This window comes from Pistacia vera, unplaced genomic scaffold (genome assembly GCF_008641045.1).
Source record: "Pistacia vera cultivar Batoury unplaced genomic scaffold, PisVer_v2 Contig837, whole genome shotgun sequence".
NCBI classification, from domain to species: domain Eukaryota; kingdom Viridiplantae; phylum Streptophyta; class Magnoliopsida; order Sapindales; family Anacardiaceae; genus Pistacia; species Pistacia vera.
Genome location: NW_022196709.1, coordinates 235,001 through 240,947, shown reverse-complemented (window position 1 = coordinate 240,947; position 5,947 = coordinate 235,001). Strand labels below are relative to the sequence as shown.

Genomic DNA, 5,947 nt, shown 5'->3' with positions numbered 1-5,947 from the left:
AATATATATATAATGTTGTTGTCAGCCGCTACGTCCCGATTTAGGAATTTTAACTTGATTCCTTTTAGAAGCTCATGCTCTAGGCACTATCAGACGGGCTTCCTCCCGTCTCTTAGGATTGACTAACCCATGTGCAAGTGTCATTCACATGGAACTTTTCTCCTTTTCGGCCTTCAAAGTTCTCATTTGAATATTTGCTACTACCTCTAAGATCTGCACCAATGGTCACTTCGCCCAGGTTTGCGCCCCAGGTTTTACAGCAATCGTCGTGCCCTCCTACTCATCGGGGCGTGGCACTTGCCTAGATGATTGGGTATAGGTCGTACGCTTCAACGTCATCCATTGTCGAGGCTAGTTGATTTGACAAGTGAGTTGTTACACACTCTTTAGCAAATTTCGATTTCCATGACCACCGTCTTGCTGTCTTAATCGACCAACACCCTTTGTGGGTGGTTCTAGGTTAACATGTAGTTGGGCACCGTAACCCGACTTTCGATTCATCCCGCATCACCAGTCTAGCTTATAAAAAATGGCATACTTAGAGCTCTCAATTCTGTGGCCCGGCTCAACGAAGTAGCCAGTCGTCCTACCTATTTAAAGTTTGAGAAGAGGTCGAGGACATTGCACCCTCGATGCCTCTAATAATTGGTTTTACCCAATAGAACTTGCCTGCGAGCTCCAGCTTTCATGAGAGAAACTTTGAAGATAACTAACTACTGGACGATTTGATTAGTCTTTCGCCTCTATGCCTAAGTTAGACGAACGATTTGCATGTCAGGCATAGTTCACCATCTTTTGGGTCCCGATAGACATGTTCACACTTGAACCCTTCACAGAAGATCAAGATCGGTCGGTGGTGCAACCCGTGAGGGATCTCGCCAATCAACTTCTTTGTGCCTTACGGGTTTACTAGCCCGTTGACTTGCACACATGTCAGACTCCTTGGTTCATGTTTCAAGATAGGCCGAATGGGGAGCTCGTAGGCCACCGCCAGGAGCGCGCAGATGCCATAGCACGCCTTGTGGTGTGCGTTGCCAGCCACGATTCCGAGGACGATGTCTTCGCAAGTGTATCATCGACTTGGGCTTGGGTCCCCGTCGCAATTTTCATTAGTCCACGCCCCGAGTCGATCAGCAAACTGACTTGTCACCATTCCACATCCAAACGAGGTGTATCGCCAGCCCCCATTCGCTTCCATCCTAACAATTTCAAAGTCTTTTTCATCTTTCCCTCACGGTACTGGTTTGCTATCGGTTTCTTGCCCGTATTTAGCATTGGTAGAATTTACCGCTTGATTTGAGCTGCATTCCCAAACAACCCAACTCACAGATAGCTCCTCGTGATGTGACAAGGTCTGGTTGCGATGGGGCTCTCACCCTCTTCAACGCCCCTTTTTAGGGGACTTAGGCTTAGTCCGTCGCTGAGGACCTTCTCCAAACTACAATTTGGATGTCGAGGATGCTTGATTTTCAAGCTGGGCTTTCCCATTTTGCTTCCCATTACAAAGGGAATCCTAGTAAGTTTCTTTTCCTCGTTTATTAATATGCTTAAACTCGGTAATCTCGTGTAACCTGGGGTCACGATGTGAGTGTGCTTTTGCTTGCTCGAGGGTCAAAGAGTCCATAGACAGGAGAATGCAACTGCACAACAAGATCACTAGGTTCTATTTCAAACACCATCGATTGTCGTGGAAAATATCACTGAGATACCCAGGCAGACGGGCCCTTGGCCTAATGGCTTAAGGGGCAACTTGAGTTCAAAGACTCGATGGTTGACGGGATTTTGAAATTCACACCAAGTATTGCATTTCACTACATTCTTCATTTATGTGAGAGTCAAGATATCTATTGCCGAGAGTCATTATAAATAATGACAGAAGGCCACGCATCCTGCACGGCACCGTGTTCGGGGCAACAGGAGTGAGCTCTCTCGTTAAGATTTCTTGGCACAATTCGTGCTGAGGTTCATTATGCACAGCAAGGGAGCAGTCGCATGCACAAGCTTACAATCGACACTCGATACAACATAGGTGGAAGCACACAGGCACAAAGCCCATAGGCCTCGCGGGTTGCTCTGCTCGATATGTTTCAACAATGATCCTTCTACAGGTTCACCTACAGAAACCTTGTTACGACTTCTCCTTCCTCTAAATGATAAGGTTTAGTAGACTTCTTGCAATGTCGTAGGTAGTAAACCGCCCACGTTGCCGCAATCCGAACACTTCACTAGACCATTCAACCGATAAAAGCGACGAGCGGTGTGTACAAAGGGCAAGGACGTAGACAATGCGAGTTGATGACTCACGCTTATTAGGAATTCCTCATTGAAGACTAACAATTGCAATGATCTATCCCCATCACGATAAAATTTCAAAGATTACCCGAGCTTGTTGGCCAAGGAAATAGACTCGTTGAATCAAAATTTAATTTATTTATTTTATGATAAAATAAGCTTCGAAAATGTGATTTCTGAAAAAGCTAATTTTTTACATGAAAAACTCAAATTTTGGCCTCGTCAAAAGCCCTTAAGCTCCTATGGAAGTTGCCCAACGTATTCTACACCCTAATCCTTATGGTTTAAAAAAAAAAACTTTCGCCCCGATTGGATGCCTGATTGCAATGTTATTGCCTTCTGAACTTTCCCCTCCACTCCAAACCCCCTAGGGGGATAATTAAAATTAAAGCATGCCTAGGGGGTCATTAAAAGGTTTTCATACTATTTATTGTTTCTTAATGTCACAACTTCTCTTAAGGTAGCCAAATGCCTCGTCATCTAATTGTCCCTGTCTACTATCCAGCAAAACCAATGCTCTAAATGGATTAATGAGATTCCTACTATCCCTGTCTACTATCTAGTGAAACCACAACCAAGGGAACGAGCTTGGCAAAATCAGCGAGGAAAGAAGACCTTGTAGAGCTTTAGTCCAACTTTGTGAAATGACTTAAGAGGTGTAGTATAAGTGGGAGCCGAAAGGCGAAAGTGAAATACCACTACTTTTAACGTTATTTTACTTATTCCGTGAATCGGAGGCGGGGCACTGCCCCTCTTTTTGGACCCAAGGCCCGTCTCGGCGGGCCGATCCGGGCGGAAGACATTGTCAGGTGGGGAGTTTGGCTGGGGCGGCACATCTGTTAAAAGATAACGCAGGTGTCCTAAGATGAGCTCAACGAGAACAGAAATCTCGTGTGGAACAAAAGGGTAAAAGCTCGTTTGATTCTGATTTTTAGTATGAATGCGAACTGTGAAAGTGTGGCCTATCGATCATTTAGACCTTCAGAATTTGAAGCTAAAGGTGTTAGAAAAGTTACCAAAGTGATAACTGGCTTGTGGCAGCCAATCGTTCATAGCGACGTTGCTTTTTGATCATTCGATGTCGGCTCTTCCTATCATTGTGAAGCAGAATTTACCGAGTGTTGGATTGTTTACCCACTAGTAGGGAACATGAGTTAGGTTTAAACCATTGTAAGATAGGTTAGTTTTACCCTACTGATGATAGATTTATAATAGTAATTCAACCTAGTACAAGAGGAACTGTTGATTCGCACAATTGGTCATCACGCTTGGTTGAAAAGCCAGTGGCTCGAAGCTACCGTACGCTGGATTATGACTGAACGCCTCTAGGTCAAAAACAGGGAGGTCCCTATTGCAGTTTGAATTCGAGTCGAGCTAGGCCAAGGACGTGACCATCTCCATCCCCGAGTTCAGGGAATGCCATTGGGCCTGGGCCCATCCCATTCCTTGATTGATTTAGGGAATCTCTACCCTGTTTGGGGCGGGGAAAATGCACATCCCTTGGTTAGACTATATTTGAAAGGGAAAATTTTCTAAACCCTCGAGGTATACACTATATTAATGAACCACTTATTGTTTCAAAAATAACTCTACACCCCATAGTATTTGACATCCACTAGTTCTTTACTATTTAGTTTTAAAAGAATGAGGGTAAAAGAGTAACATTTCCTTCATAATTATAAAATATTATTCCTTTAACCCGTCTTAAAGCTAACAATTTTCTTTTAAATATTTTAAGGGATATTAAAAAAGGGCCAAATTTTGGGGGTATTAAAGAAGTTAACTACCTCTCCCAACCCTAAGCAAATTAGCCAACATATACCTCTTTTGACATAGATACCCTTTTGTAATTGTTTTATNATTAAAACAAAGCATTGCGATGGTCCCTGCGGATGCTCACGCAATGTGATTTCTGCCCAGTGCTCTGAATGTCAAAGTGAAGAAATTCAACCAAGTGCCGGTAAATGGCGGGAGTACCTATAACTCTCTTAAGGTAGCCAAATGCCTCGTCATCTAATTAGTGACGCACATGAATGGATTAACGAGATTCCCACTGTACCTGTCTACTATCCAGCGAAACCACAACTAAGGGAACGGGCTTGGCAGAATCAATAGGGAAAGAAGACCCTGTTGAGCTTGACTCTAGTCCGACTTTGTGAAATGACTTGAGAGGTGTAGTATAACTGGGAGCTGAAAGGCGAAAGTGAAATACCACTACTTTTAACATTATTTTACTTATTCTGTGAATCGGAGACGGGGCACTGCCCCTCTTTTTGGACCCAAGGCCCGTCTCGGCAGACCGATCTTGGCGGAAGACATTGTCAGGTGGGGAGTTTGGTTGGGGGGGCACATCTGTTAAAAGATAACGCAGGTTTCCTAAGATGAGCTCAACGAGAACAGAAATCTCGTGTGGAACAAAAGGATAAAAGCTTGTTTGATTCTGATTTTTAGTACGAATACAAACCGTGAAAGCGTGGCCTATCGATCCGTTAGACCTTCGGAATTTGAAGCTAGAGGTGTCAGAAAAGTTACCATAGGGATAACTGGCTTGTGGCAGCCAAGCTTTCATAGCGACATTGCTTTTTTATCCTTCGATGTCGGCTCTTCCTACCATTGTGAAGTAGAATTCACCAAGTGTTAGATTGTTCACCCACCTATAGGGAACGTGAGCTAGGTTTAGACCGCCGTGAGACATGTTAGTTTTACCCTATTGATGACAGCATCGTAATAGTAATTCAACCTAGTACGAGAGGAACTGTTGATTCGCACAATTGGCCATTGCGCTTGGTTGAAAAGCCAGTGGCACGAAGCTACCGTGCGCTGGATTATGACTGAACGCCTCTAAGTCAGAATCCAGGCTAGAACGACGCGTGGCCCGCTGCCCGATTGCCGACCTGTAGTAGGGACCTCCCGGTCCCCAGAGGCACGTGTCGTTGGTGAAGCCCCCGCGGCAAAAGAGCCGCGAGGGCCGCCTTGAATTGTAATTCCCACCGAGCGGCGAGTAGAATCCTTTGCAGATGACATAAATACGCGACAGGGTATTGTAAGTGGCAAAGTGGGCTTGCTGCCACGATCCACTAAGATTTAACCCTATGTCGCTCTAATTTGTCCCTCTCCCTCAATCTCAATTGATCCCTCTCGATCTTTTCCCTCCCTTACTCGACACTTATAACTTTTCTCCGGTATCGTCCCAGAGGTCCTCGACCATAAAAATCATGGAATCATTGTGAAAAAACTTCTAAGTCCAAGAGAGGACAAAGGTCTTTGGCTGATTTCGCCCATCATGGGGGTGCTTGGCTGATTTTACTACCCATGCGCCAAGGCATGGGCAGGCAACCCCTCGGTTGTGTGGCTGCTTGCCAAAAAACTGCCCACAGTAAGGGCAGATAGCCCCTCAGTGGCTTGGCGCGCGGGGGCGTTGCTGCATGCGCACTGGGGTGTTGCCGCTTGTGCACGTGGGCGTGGCTGATTTTGATGGGCACCAAGGCTGGGTTCGAATCAAGCATTTTTTCGGAAAGGAGTCCAACTAAAAAATATTTTGCTGGGCACCAAGGCTGGGGGTTGAAATCAAGCATTTTTTTTTGAAAAGGAGGTTAATTAAAATATTTTGTTGGGCACCAAGGCTGGGGGTTCAAATCAAGTATTTTTTCGGAAA

At 45.0% G+C, this 5,947-nt stretch overlaps 1 pseudogene; it reads right to left on the bottom strand.

Annotated features, from left to right (window-relative positions):
• Nucleotides 1–1,703: 1,703 nt before the first annotated feature.
• On the bottom strand, nucleotides 1,704–1,859 carry LOC116118095 (annotated as a pseudogene).
• Between the last annotated feature and the right edge of the window lie 4,088 nt (nucleotides 1,860–5,947).